Raw genomic sequence first — 14,967 nt, 5'->3', positions numbered from 1 at the left:
TTTTGTGGAAAGAGGTGGAGTCCTGTACCGGAAGTATCTAGACCGCAGAGGAGTGGAGTTCGATCAGCTGATCGTGCCTCAATGCTATCGTCAGGATCTGTTGCGCTTGACGCACGGGGGTTCGTGGTCCGGACACCTAGGAGTTAAGAAAACTAAGGACCGTCTCTTGCAAGAGTACTATTGGCCAGGGTGTTTTCGGGACGCAGACCATTTCGTGAGGACATGTGACACCTGTCAGCGGGTGGGCAAACCAGGGGACAAATCAAGGGCGCCGTTGAAATTGGTACCTATCATTACGGAGCCTTTTAGACGGCTCGTTATTGATACAGTGGGACCTCTGCCGGTAACAGCCACGGGGTACAGACACATTTTGACTGTGATCTGCCCAGCGACAAAGTTCTCTGAAGCAGTGCCGCTTAAAGAACTCAGCTCAGTTGAGATAGTCAATGCACTACTGTCCATATTTGCGCGAGTTGGTTTTCCTGCGGAAATCCAATCAGATCAGGGCACAGTGTTTACTAGCGCTTTGACGACAACTTTTCTCGAAAGGTGTGGGGTAAAGCTGCTACACAGCTCAGTGTACCACCCACAGTCGAATTCCGTTGAGAAGCTCCACTCCGTCATGAAGCGCGTGTTGAGAGCATTGTGTTTTGAACATCGAACTGACTGGGAGCTGTGTCTGCCTGGGGTGATGTTTGCATTAAGGACCGCGCCGCATGCGGCTACGGGGTTTTCGCCAGCTGAGCTCGTGTACGGTCGCTCGCTTCGGTCTCCGCTTCGCATGCTTCGAGAATCGTGGGAAGGCAGGGGCGACGACCCAGTCGTGGTGGAGTACGTGCTTAAGCTCCTCGAACGCTTAAGAAGGGCACAGGAGTTGTCAGGTGAAGCAATGACAAAGGCCCAGCAGAGGGCCAAGGTTTATTATGATCGGACCGCCAGGGCCCGTCGTTTTGAGGTCGGCGATGAGGTCATGATATTGTGCACATCGCTAAACAACAAACTAGACGTGAGTGGGAGGGCCCAGCACGAATTGTTCAGAAACTGTCGGACGTTAACTACGTGGTAAGTCTGCCAGGAAAGCGGAAAGCACAGCAAGTTTACCACTGTAATCTGCTCAATCCTTATAGACAAAGGGAAGCAGTGGTGTGCATGATGGTAAACGTTCCTGAAGAGCTTCCGGTCGAGCTTCCGGGACTAGGCTCAGTGACGAACAGGGAAGACACCGGTCAAGTCATTAGTGACCTTATCAGTAAAGCACCGCTGTCGCCTGAGCAGAAAACCGAACTACACCAGCTATTACAAGAGTTTCAAGGTCTGTTCTCTGAGAGGCCTGGTAGGACTTCTGTACTTACTCATGATATAGAACTTACCTCCCCAGAGCCAGTACGATCCAAGGCGTATCGGGTGTCACCCCGCCAGAGCGATATTATGGAGGCTGAGGTAAAGAAAATGCTACAGCTCGGTGTTATTGAGGCAGGTGAGAGTGATTATACCTCCCCTTTGATTTTAGTTGAGGTACCGGGCAAGGAACCTCGTCCTTGCGTCGACTACCGCAGGCTTAATTCCATCACTAAGGATCAAATTTATCCGATCCCTAACATCGAGGAGCGCCTTGAGAAAGTTAGTAGCGCTCAGTTTATTTCCACCCTAGATCTTGTCAGGGGTTATTGGCAGGTTCCACTTACAGAAGAGGCTAGTAGGTATGCGGCGTTCATTTCACCAATGGGAACATTCCGTCCTAAAGTGTTGAGTTTTGGTTTGAAGAACGCGCCATACTGTTTTTCAAGCCTCATGGATAAAGTATTGCGGGGACAGCAAGAATTCGCTTTACCGTATCTAGACGACGTAGCGATATTCTCCGCATCCTGGTCTGAGCATATGGCACACTTGCGGGCAGTGCTAACCCGCCTGCGCGAAGCGGGCTTGACAGTAAAGGCTCCTAAGTGCCAGTTAGCACAGGCCGAGGTTGTCTACCTCGGTCACGTGATTGGTCAGGGTCGTCGCCGCCCCTCTGAAATAAAAGTGGCCGCTGTGCGAGACTTTCCGCAACCGCGCACAAAGACCGATATTCGGTCGTTCTTAGGTGTCGCCGGCTACTATCAGAGGTACATCCCCAGGTACTCTGATATCGCGGCTCCCCTGCCGGATGCTCTAAGAAAGTCAGAGCCTCAAACAGTCGTCTGGGACGAGACAAAGGAAAGAGCTTTTAGAGCCCTAAAGATTGCCCTAACAAGCCAGCCTGTGCTACGATCGCCAGACTATACAAAAGGGTTCGTTGTTCAGTGCGATGCTAGTGAGCGAGGCATGGGCGTTGTACTGTGCCAACGGGAAAATGGAGAAGTAGAACACCCCGTCCTGTATGCTAGTCGTAAGCTGACCAGTCGTGAGCAGGCGTATAGCGCCACCGAGAAGGAGTGTGCGTGTCTCGTGTGGGCCGTTCAGAAATTGTCATGCTATCTAGCCGGCTCGAGGTTTATCATTGAGACGGATCACTGCCCTCTCCAATGGCTGCAGACCATCTCTCCCAAAAATGGCCGCCTCCTGCGCTGGAGCCTCGCTTTGCAACAATATTCCTTTGAGGTGCGTTACAAAAAGGGGAGTCTCAACGGTAACGCCGATGGCTTAAATCGAAGCCCCTAACGTAGGAATCAGCCTCAAAATTGTTTGTTACTGATGTTTTTCTTCCTGAGGCAGGATTGTTTAACATATTGCTTTTGTTTAGTGTTTCAAAGTGATGATATGCTTTCTAGTGCAATTTTCCAATTTGTGGACGCGTTCTGAGTGATGCTAGACTACTGTAAGGAACTAGGCAGTGGTATAAAAAGGGGAAAGAGCCTGGCAGGGCTTAGTGAGGGTTGTGCCGTGCTTGCTGACTGAGCGGTTGAGTTTCAGCGTAGTTCTAACGCTTGCCGGGAACGAGAACAAGAATGTGAACTCTCCCGAAGTCACTTTGCAGTGTCCTGTGCGAACCTGAACGAGAGAACGAGGCCTTCTCTGTGCGCTGCGCTCAAGAAACGTCGAGGGACGCCCGACTTCGGTTATGAGCATCATCGAGCGACATCCCTCCGGACAGCGGATGCAGTCCCCTGTCCATCGGGATCTCCTTCCCCCGGCGGGGCGGTCTGTTGCGTTTCGCCTGCAACGCGCGGTTTTGCCGGCGCGACTGCCGCGGGGCGGCAGACATTTTGGCCCGTTCGGCGTCGCCGCAACGCTCCCCGCCAGGCGTTTCCAGGCGTTTCCAGGCATTTCCAGGCGTTTCCAGGCATGTTCCGATGCCACGTGTCTTCATGTGCGTGTGTGAGTGTATGTGCCATTGTGCCCGACCGGCGGAGATGCGACAGCAGGGGGTCACCCTCTCCTTCCAGTCATTGTGCCTGACCAGAGGCGCTACGAGAGCCGAAGTTACCTTCTCCTCCCAGTCTTTGTGCCCGACCGGCGGCGCTACGACAGTGTGCGTCACCATTAGCCCATTGTACAATCACGTGCTCGTCTATTGAGGGGTTCCTTCTTGCCCTCAACTGCGAGAGTATAAAAACAGCTGCCCCCGGACGCAAAAAGGAGGGCTCCGATTTCTTCTGTTGAGTAAAGTGCTCTCCCGTCTCTCTACTTCGGTCAACCTGACCGCCAACTCTTTGCGAAGTTAAAATAAACAAGTTGTTTTGTTGTTACCAGTCGACTCATGCTTTGCCGGGACCTTCGGATGCTTCCAGTTGTACCCCAGGCCGCCAGGCCAACGCTACCCTTGGGGCTTGCGACCCAGGTACAACAACGGGCGTCAACGCCGAGTTCCCAACAAATCGTACCAGCAGGTACGACCACAACAACTCGTACCAGCGGTGCGATTCAAATAGTCTAAAAATTTATCTGCAGAAAACTAAAGTAATGTTTAACAGTCTCGGAAGAGAACAGCAGTTTACGGTAGGTAGCGAGGTACTGGAAGTGGTAAGGGAGGACATCTACTTAGGGCAGGTAATGACTGCGGATCCGGATCATGAGACTGAAATAATCAGAAGAATAAGAATGGGCTGGGGTGCGTTTGGCAGGCATTATCAGATCATGAACAGCAGGTTGCCATTATCCCTCAAGGGAAAAGTTTATAACAGCTGTGTCTTACCAGTACTCACGTACGGTGCAGAAAGCTGGAGGCTTACGAAAAGGGTTCTACTTAAATTGAGGACGACGCGACGAGCTATGGAAAGAAGAATGATAAGTGTAACGTTAAGGGATAAGAAAAAAGCAGATTGGGCGAGGGAACAAACGCGAGTTAATGATATCTTAGTTGAAATCAAGAAAAAGAAATGGGCATGGGCCGGACATGTAATGAGGAGGGAAGATAACCGATGGTCTCTAAGGGTTACGGACTGGATTCCAAGGGAAGGGATACGTAGCAGGGGGCGGCAGAAAGTTAGGTGGGCGGATGACATTAAGACGTTTGCAGGGACAACATGGTCACAATTAGTGCATGACCGGGGTAGTTGGAGAAGTATGGGAGAGGCCTTTGCCCTGCAGTGGGCGTAACCAGGCTGATAATGATGATGATGATGATGATGATGTCAGAAACGGAGGAAGCCTAAAAGCAGTGAAGAAGAAACTAGGAATAGGCAATAATCAGATGTATGCGTTAAGAGACAAAGCCGGCAATATCATTACTAATATGGATAAGATAGTTGAAGTGGCTGAGGAGTTCTATAGAGATTTATACAGTACCAGTGGCACCCACGACGATAATGGAAGAGGGAATAGTCTAGAGGAATTTGACATCCCACGAGTAACGCCGGAAGAAGTAAAGAAAGCTTTGGGAGCTATGTAAAGGGGGAAGGCAGCTGGGGAGGATCAGGTAACAGCGGATTTGTTGAAGGATGGTGGGCAGATTGTTCTAGAAAAACTGGCCACGCTATATACGCAATGCCTAATGACCTCGAGCACGCCGTAATCTTGGAAGAACGCCACCACAATCTTAATCCATAAGAACAGGGATGCCAAAGACTTGAAAAATTATAGACCGATCAGCTTACTTTACTGTTCGTTGCCTACAAAGTATTTACTAAGGTAATCGCAAATAGAATCAGGAACGCCTTAGACTACTGTCAACCAAAGGACCAGGCAGGATTCCGTAAAGGCTACTCAAGGATAGACCATATTCACTGTATCAATCAGGTGATACAGAAATGTGCGGAATATAACCAACTCTTATATATAGCTTTCATTGATTACGAGAAAGCGTTTGATTCAGCCGAAACGTCAGCAGTCATGGATGCATTACGGAATCAGGGTGTAGATGAGCCGTATGTAAAAATATTGAAAGATATCTATAGCGGCTCCACAGCCACCGTAGACCTCCATAAAGAAAGCAACAAAATCCCAATAAGGAAAGGCGTCAGACAGGGAGATACGATCTCTCCTATGCTATGCACAGCGTGTTTACAGGAGGTATTCAGAGACCTGGATTGGGAAGAATTGGGGATAAGAGTTAATGGAGAATATCTTAGTAACTTGCGATTCGCTGATGATATTGCCTTGCTTAGTAACTCAAGGGACCAATCGCAATGCAAGCTCACTGACCTGGACAGGCAAAGTAGAAGGGTGGGTCTAAATATTAAACTGCAGAAAACTAAAGTAATGTTTAACAGTCTCGGAAGAGAGCAGCAGTTTAGGATAGGTAGCGAGGCACTGGAAGTGGTAAGCAAATACATCTATTTAGGGCAGGTAGTGACCGCGGATCCGGATCATGAGACTGAAATAATCAGAAGAATAAAAGTGGGCTGGGGTGCGTTTGGCTGGCATTCTCTTATCATGAACAGCAGGTTGTCATTATCCCTCAAGAGAAAAGTGTATAACAGCTGTGTCTTACCAGTACTCACCAACGGGGCAGAAAACTGGAGGCTTACAAAAAGTGTTGTACTTAAATTGAGGACGACGCAACGAGCTATGGAAAGAAGAATGATGGGTGTAACGTTAAGGGGGGGGGGGTGATAAGAAGAAAGCAGATTGGGTGAGGGAACAAACTCGAGTTAGTGACATCTTAGTTGAAATAAAGAAAAAGAAATGTGGGGGGGGGGGCATGGGCAGGGCATGTACTGAGGAGGGAAGATAACCGATGGTTATTAAGGCTTACGGACTGGATTCCAAGAGAAGGACACCGTAACAGGGGGCGGCAGAAGGTTAGGTGGGCGGATGAGATTAAGAAGTTTGCATGGACAACATGACCGGGGTAATTGGAGAAGTATGGGAGAGGCCTTTGCCCTGCAGTGGGCGTAGCCAGGCTGATGATGATGATGATACAAAGATGATAGAATGAAAAACATGTATAGCATACCTGATTAGATCAAGCAGGCTAGGTGACTTTTTGTCACCGCGCCGTTTCAAAGCGGATGCCAATAAATTATCATCAGCAGCAGCATGGAATCATGCCACTTGTGACGCAATAGACGAAAAGAAAGGCGGTTAACCGAAGGGCCCAATTTTTGTTAGTCATGTCATAAGAAGCCAACAAACACCGACACCAAGGACAACGTAGGGGAAATTACTTGTGCCTAATAAATGAAATTAATAAATGATAATTTAAGGTAAGCGAAAGTTGGTGAAAAAACAACTTGCCGCAGGTGGGGAACGATCGCACAAGCTTCGCCTTTCGCGTGCGATGCGCTACCAATTGAGCTACCGCGGCGCCGTTTCCCGATACACTTTCTTGGGTATTTATGTTTCCTAGTAGAACCCTAGGAGTGTTAGCCAGCGCCACCCTTCGCAAACCTTGGCGGCGGATATGGAACATCCTTTCTGCCGCAGGCGTCACAAGAATGTGATCTTTTTGGTTGAAGGCAACCAGTCAATAAACCCACAGATGCTACCTGAAGGCATCAATGTTGCTGGATTCGAGACACTCGTTATGTAATAAACGAGGAGAAAGCGGGTTAACCGAAGGGCCCGATTTTTATCAGTCACGCAATATGGCATGCGCGCCGAATAGCGTCGATAAGCGCAAACTTTGCACTGCAGTTGCGTTGTGTTGCACCAGGTGTCCCGATGTGTAGCAATTGCATGTAGCAGTTGTATGTCGCATGTAGCTAGACCTGGTTAACTCAAGCAGGTTAGGTGACTATTCGTCACCGCCCCGTATCAAAGGATATGCCAATAAATCATCATCATTATTATCAACAGCATCGTATTGTGCCACGGGCTAAGGGATGTGACATGTGTGTCTTGTAGTATCGATACCTGTGTTTGCTCTTCGACTCATACTATACCGCCTCCTCACAAAGTACGAACCGCTGCTGAAGAAGCGAATCATAGAGCTACGCGTGCGGCTGAAGCCAGGCAACGACGGGCTCAATAGACCGCTGCGCAGAGAGAAGCACAAGCCGCAGCTCACTGTCTAAGTTGGGCGGACAGGCCAGTTCGCTCTCGTGAAAACGAAGCGAAAAGACTGCCGCGAAGACCCACTAGTGCGTGCTGCCGAAAATGGAGCTTCTATAGAGCCGCTCCTCCAATCTACTCTGTGACTGTGTGGCGTGTAGATCTGTGACTTTCTTATGTTTGCTTCTTATCTATCTTCCCCCCGCCTAAAGTGCAGGGTAGCCAACCGGGCATGTCCTTAGTTAACCTTCATACCTTACCCTCCTCGTCACTCTCGCTTCCCTTATAGCGTTTAATTGCAATCGTGTCATACAGGTAGAAACTAAGGGAACTGTAAAATTTGGCTACGTGCAATAAATCTGCAGATCCCATGCGCTGTAGCAATCGGTTTAAGCGAACCTTTCATTGGTGTTTGTGAAGAAAACTGTTCCTGCTTACAGCGACCATTTCGAAATAACGACCCAGTTGGACATATTTTCACTGGCAACCACCTCGCTCAACATAATCTTGTTGCAGTCTATCATACACACGTCACGCATGCCGGCAAAGGAATAACGGCGACGGAATGACCCCGACGGCATGAATGAACTATGTGGTTTTACATGCCGAAACCACGATTTGAATATGAGGTACGCCGTAGTGGGGGACTCCGGAATAATTTAGACCACCTTGGGTTCTCTAGCGTGCCCCTAAATCTAAGTACACGGGTGTTTTCGTATTTCGCCCCCATCTAAATGCGGCCGCCGTTGCCAGGATTCCATCCCGCGACCTCATTCTCAGCTGCCCAACACCATAGCCACTAAGCAACCACAGCGTGTGACGGCGTGAATATGGCTGTATGACGACTACAGAACAACGACGATGGAATGACGACGGCGACATGACGACATTAACTTGATGACGCTGGGATCGCTGCAACACAATGACGACGACGACTGCATGACGAGGATGCAATGACAAAACGGCGTGACGATCATGAGATGACGATGATGGAGTGATAACGACGACGCGACAACACTGGAATCACTACGACAAAAGTATGATGGAATGACCAAAAATGCATCACGACGACTACGTGACAACGACCTAATAACGACACTGGAATGATGCCGATGGTACGACGACGACGGCATGACATCCACGGAATGACAATTCTGCACTAACGCCGACTGTGGGATAATGACGACAATGGTTTAAGGAAGCTGTAATGACGACGACGCACTGATGAGGACGGCGTGATGACAAAGGTATGATGACAGTGGGATGCCGAGATTTAAAAAAAAATTTATGGGGTTCCTCCTCTGGACCCCGGAACCCACCGACGTACCACTCGCGGGCGACGAGACGGCCCACGCCACGGCTCGAGGTCTCGCACGCCGAGCCGCCGCACATTATGTGGCCGCCGCCTCCGCCCCCCGAGAGCGGGGCGTCGGATCTGCCGGATCGGGACACTACTACAGAAACGCAGCAACAACAAGAATCCCTATGGGCATGGGACAATCACCTGACCACGTTCAGAGACTTCACTACAACACTACAGACAACACTGCAGACTCTAAAGACGCACATTCACGCCACCGCATGATAAATTAAACAGGAACGATACCGTAACCTTACGCTTACTGCAAACACACATCTACCCTAGCCCGGCCGTCCTACACCACTGTTACTCAGCATTATACCCGACTGATGCGTGTAGAGAGTGCGGGCACAGAGGAGCACTGCGACACATGCTCTGCGAATGTGCCGGCAACAACGGTACTGAAATAGTGGCCGTTCGCGACGCGTCCTTAACCGCGGCCGTTACTGACGCACAGGAAGCCTCGAGCTCGCTCTTCCCGACACCGCCTCGGCTGCGGGGGCCGCCGGGGACCTTCTCTGTCGGCGTCGCCGCCGCTAGGAGGCGGCTCCCAAAAGTTCGGAGCTCGAGCACCACCTCTGGGTCGTCCGGCAAACCGAAGATGGCGCCCGAGTCCAAGGACTTCGAGTAGCTACCTGAGGCCACCACATCCAAAACTGCCGGACCATTCCTTTTAATAAAGTTTATTTTCTTCTTATGGGGTTTTACGTGCCAAAGTCACGATCTGATTATGAAGCACACCGTAGTGGGGGACCCCGGATTAATTTTGACCACTTGGGTTTCTTTAAGGTGCACCTAAACCTAAGTAGGCGGGTCTTTTTGCATTTCACCCCCATCGAAATACTGCCGCGGTAGCCGAGATTTGCTCCCGCGACCTCGTGCTTAGCAGCGCAACACCATAGCCGCTAAGTTTCCACGGCGGGCTAAAAAAGACAAAAAGGCGAGATTGGAATCACTACGACAATATATATCAAAACGTTTATTTTAGAAAAAAGTGCAGAAAGCGACAAAATTACGACGATGCAACGACCACGATGGCATGATGGCGACTCTACGACGACGCAATGGCGACAATAGCACGACGACAATGGAATGACGACGACAAATTGATGGCGACGCAACGTCGACGAAGGCTGGAAGATGCGGCGTGACGGCATGATAACGCAGTGATAGCGACAGAGTGAAGACAGGGAAAAGATGACTATAACACGACAACGAAGGAATTATGACAATGGCAAGCGACAATGGAATGACGATGACGGAGTGGTGACGACGAGATGTCGATAACGGTATGATGACGATGGCTCGAAGAAGGCCGCGCATAGTGACGACATTATAACAACGCAGTGACATCGATAGAGTGAAGACAGCAGAACGTTGACGATGACATGACAACGAATAATGATGAAAATATTATGAAGGCCATGAAATGATGACGACGGAATGACGACGAGGGCATGATAACGACGGCGCGTTGATGTTGGAACTCACGTCCACACTTATTACTGCATCACCTGTCGCCGCAGGGCCATCTGGATTCACACTGTCTGGTCTTTGCACTATGTCCGGTACCGGCCAATCGTACAAAACTGTAGCCAGTGCCCAGCGTAGATGACAATCGTACGACCACGACAGCGTGACGACGACATTACTTTCAGTACGACCCACGCATTCGGTAAGAGCTCCTCGGCAAGACAGCAGCAGCGGAAAATTTGAAGGAAGTGACAAAGAAAGCCTGGCTTTCATAACAGTTCAGCAGCCATTATGATAGTGAATAAGAAAAGCTTCGTGAAATCACCTAGACGAGATTCTATGTCTTCCTATGTCGGTGAAATTAGGCGGACAACTTCTTCAGCATGTTTTTTTTTTTCACAATGCGTTCAGTGTTTATCCTAGTTCTGGAAGTGAAATATTAAAATTCATCGAATGCAAGGGCGATCGCAAACGCCCTTCCGATGGCGTCGATGTTATACTGCATAGTATATCCCTCGTATAGGCAATGACTTAAAACGGGCCGGCACTGGCGCTGCATCATCAAGTGCGAATTCTTTAAATCGCGATCACGTTGCTGCGTGATGATCGGCCTACGTGGGGGAAAAATCGAGCTGTTTGGCATATATGTGGGGATTGCCACGAGATGGTGGTATCTCGTGGAAAACACCGGCGGCACATAGCCGCCGGCTTTCTTTGGAAACCACGTTCTTGTCATCATCTAGCAATATTCGTAGGAAGAAGTCGAATCGTCGGAGTGTTTGGTCCATCAGTTGGTCGTTGCCACCGCCGTGACTCAGTGGCGATTGCGTTCTGCTGTTGAGAAAGCGGTCGCGGATTCCATTCGGTGTCGGAGGCCGCATTCCGCAAGAGTGGTATACAAAAATTAAATACATGAAATAAAAAGCAATTGTGTACCGAGCTTTGGGTGTCTTTTAAGAATCTATGCATGTGGCCAAAATTAATTCGGAGACATCCCCTAAGGCCTTTTTCATAGCCATCGCGTTGCCGCGTCACCTTAAGCGCAAGCTTTAGCGCCCCCCCCCCTACCGCCCCCTCGGGGCCAAATTAATTTTCCAGTTCAAATGCGCGTGAAGCGATGAAATCATTTCATTAGACAATCTCGGAACAGATTTGAATGAAATTTGCTGAATTTAAAAGAGAAAGCTAAACTCTGCCGATCATCGTAAGCAGTATCTCCACTTAGTGCCTCATTTCTTTTTACTGAAGTTGGCCAAAATGAATACATTTCGGTGGAAAGTGCGCAATGTATACAACTCTGTAGCTTTGCCGGACAAAAAGATTACAGTCCTGTGCACTACATCTTTCAGATCGTCTGAAGCATAACAATATAACCATTAACTCACAGATTACGTAAACTTGTGACATTTTTACGTGGGTTCTGCAAAATTCCTATTGATAATTAAGTGGAAAAATTCAGAATGATGTATATTATATAAACTCGGTTCGCTTTAGATGTACCAATGGATACAGTTTCCAAAATTGTGGTATTGTTTTTGTAGCTAAGTGACAAAGTTTTAACTTGATGCTTCGTTTTCTTGTTACCTTACGTTCTGTAGCCTTTGTCAAACAATTAGAGCCTAAATAAAACTTCGCTTCAGACACTTGGTATATGTTCTTTTAAATGCAACAAAACTCATTAATACGGGTCCTTGCGGTTACCGAGCTAAACCACTGCTCTGTTTTCATGTGTCTAGATAGCATGCTCTTGAGTTAACGCCTCCTCTTAAACGTCTATCAATCAATCAATCAATCAATTAATCAATCAATCAATCATATCAACCTGTTGGTTGCGTTCAGTTGCAGCACCCTCACTGCTGTGTCCCTTTTCTCATAAGTACTGCTGACCTATCGTCCCCAGGAAACCGTGGCTCTACGTCTCAACGTACTTATGTACAGATAGAGAATTTCCTGAACCCATGTTTTCATGGAACAATGCCACCACTTGTGTGTAGCGTTTGTTACCTTAATCCTGCTGACTGCCAATATTTTTTTTTCTGAGTAGGTCATTTCAAATTTTACGGATAGGTGGCTTTAAAGAGGCATATACCTGCCGAATTTGCTTTGTACGATTAAAAAACAGAGGCCACGAGCTATTCCAAAAGTGTGGCGTAGTGAGTTGTTGTTGTTGTTGTTGTTGTTGTTGTTGTTGTTGTTGTTGTTGTTGTTGTTGTTGTTGTTGTTGTTGTTGTTGTTGTTGTTGTTGTTGTTGTTGTTGTTGTTGTTGTTGTTGTTGTTGTTGTTGTTGAAACCATTGTACGTTACAGGAATCTGTGTCGGCTTTCGCTTTTTTGCCCAGCTTATCAACGCCTGACTTAAAAAGGATTATTTTTAGTTTTCGGCAAATAAATCGCCAGGAATAGATGGCATATCAGTAGGCACTCTGCGAAGAAATTTCGATTTGCTTTAAACATCTTGCTCTTTCTAATTAATGACTTTTTAGAAACCACAGTAATTCTTGAGACTCTTAAAACGGCTATCCTTAAAGCGCTGTATAAAGGAGACAGGAAAGATAATGTACAGAATTATAGACAATTTTCAATTTTGCTGGTACTTTCCCAGATACTCGAAAAATTCCTGTACGAATGCACGACGTCTTTTTAAACTAAGTTTTATATTTTGTCGTCCAGGCAGTTTGGTTTTGTGGCGAATCGAGGTACCACAGCCCTATTAGAAGAATTATCAGATGAAATATATTCCGCATTTGAAAACAACTTATTCGCCTGTGCGCTATTTCTAGACATAGCCTTTGATACAGTGAACCATAACATTCTACTGGCGAAACTAATTTTGATGGGATTCAGAGGACCATTTCAACATACTGCGAAACTACATGTGTGGTAGGTCGCAGATTGTTATGGTCGACAACGAAACCGTGATAGCAGCATGTCGTGGCAGCAGCATCTGGCCTATCTTTGTGGTAAACTTAGGAATGTCGCTTGGTTGCTTTTTAATATAAAAAGTTTCACGCCATTATCTGTAAAGAAAATCGTAGTGCACGCTCTCGCGTACAGTATGTTACGATACGGAATAACTACATTCACTTTCTGCGCATTGCGATGGCAAACAAGAATTCACAGTTTATTAAAAATATATTGAAAAGTGTTGCGTATGGCTGTGGCCAGGTGTCAGATGACAATTTCTTTTCAGCATTGGGTTTTTATTCATTTCAGTCTTTATTCAAGTGAACAGTGGCTCTTCGTAAGTTTTGTAATGACCAATTCAGAAAGAAATAATAGCCCCACGACTTTTGAGGGACAACAAGCGTTTCAAAGTTACTCGTTCAATAACTAGGTGTGGTGAGGCACCACGATGTCTTTTTGCGCCAAAAATCTTTAATGATCTGCCTGACGATCTTTTTTTTCGCTTCAGTCAAAAAGGGATTTAAAGAAGTTATCTTCCATTTGATTTTTACGTTGTTCTGTTGTGTGTGTATTTGTTTATTTGATGTAATTTGGTTACCTTCACCTGTATCTCTATCTAATTTTGAAAAATGTTCACTTTCCGTTGGAACAACATGTATGACCTTTCATTTTTTATTTTGTTGGTTTCCACAATGTTTTGTCGGCACTAAGGTAGCGCCTGTACATACCCCGACCTTATCGCTGTTGCCGACGCTGCCTGGCCTAGTCACACAAGCCATTCAGGCTTCGACAGGCCCGCCTACCATGTATTTCTTCTAGTGGTGCATAATAATAATAATAATAATAATAATAATAATAATAATAATAATAATAATAATAATAATAATAATAATAATAATAATAATAATAATAATAATAATAATAATAATAATAATTATTATTATTATTATTATTATTATTATTATTATTATTATTATTATTATTATTATTATTATTATTATTATTATTTGTATGTTTAATGTTTTTTTACCGAGCGCCACTACTCAGACGTTAGGATTGTTCCTAGCCACGCTGAGTAAACATGGTTTATTGATTTATTATCATTATATTTTAAGCATCAGTGCATTGCAACTGAATGTGGTTGGATGATTTCTTTCGAACTTTTTACGGCGGTAAGGAAAAACACGGAACACTTGGTAACGTAGCCCAGCTTCAAGCTTATTGAAGCCTGCTGCCTCTTTCATTGTTTGAGCATCAGCATAGCAATCGTCTCTACTGAATGGACGCGTGTTAGGCCAATTATGGATGTTACGGAAAGGGGAATAATTAAGGCAGCACAGTGAATTGCGCGTAAGAACGTTATCTCGAAGACAAATATGGCCGAGGTGGAGGCTGGAACACTGTGGGAAGCATTGTGTATCTGCACCGTGGCGATATTTACGCTGTCGTCGCTGCCTGTGCAAGTTCGGTGCTAGGTTAAACGAATGCGTCGTGAAATGAATCAAAGCTCCAGGTTCGTACGGTGCGTAAACCTCAGTGACGCCTTTTGCAGAAGGTGATTCCTGCGCTACATTGTGTCTATGCCAAGTTTGCCAAACATCTTGGCATTTGGTGTCTGCAAAAATTACCATTGTAAAATTGAGGGAAAACTCGGGGAAGGCAAGAAATGGAAATTCAATACGGTGAGCAAAAGAGAACAAGCTGAAAGCCGGAAACAACGTTTCGACAAGTGGACTTGTCTTCTTCAAGACAAGTACACCTTATTGTCGAAACGCTGGCTCGAGCTTTCACCTTGTTCTCGTTTTGTTCATCATTATGAAATAGAGAGGGACAGCAAAAGGGAGACAAAAGCTCTGAGACATAGTGCTTTTGCTACAC

Source organism: Dermacentor variabilis, chromosome 1 (genome assembly GCF_050947875.1).
Source record: "Dermacentor variabilis isolate Ectoservices chromosome 1, ASM5094787v1, whole genome shotgun sequence".
In the NCBI taxonomy this organism is placed as follows: Eukaryota; Metazoa; Arthropoda; class Arachnida; order Ixodida; family Ixodidae; genus Dermacentor; species Dermacentor variabilis.
The sequence above is the reverse complement of the archived record's forward strand: the minus strand, read 5'-3'. Positions refer to the sequence as shown.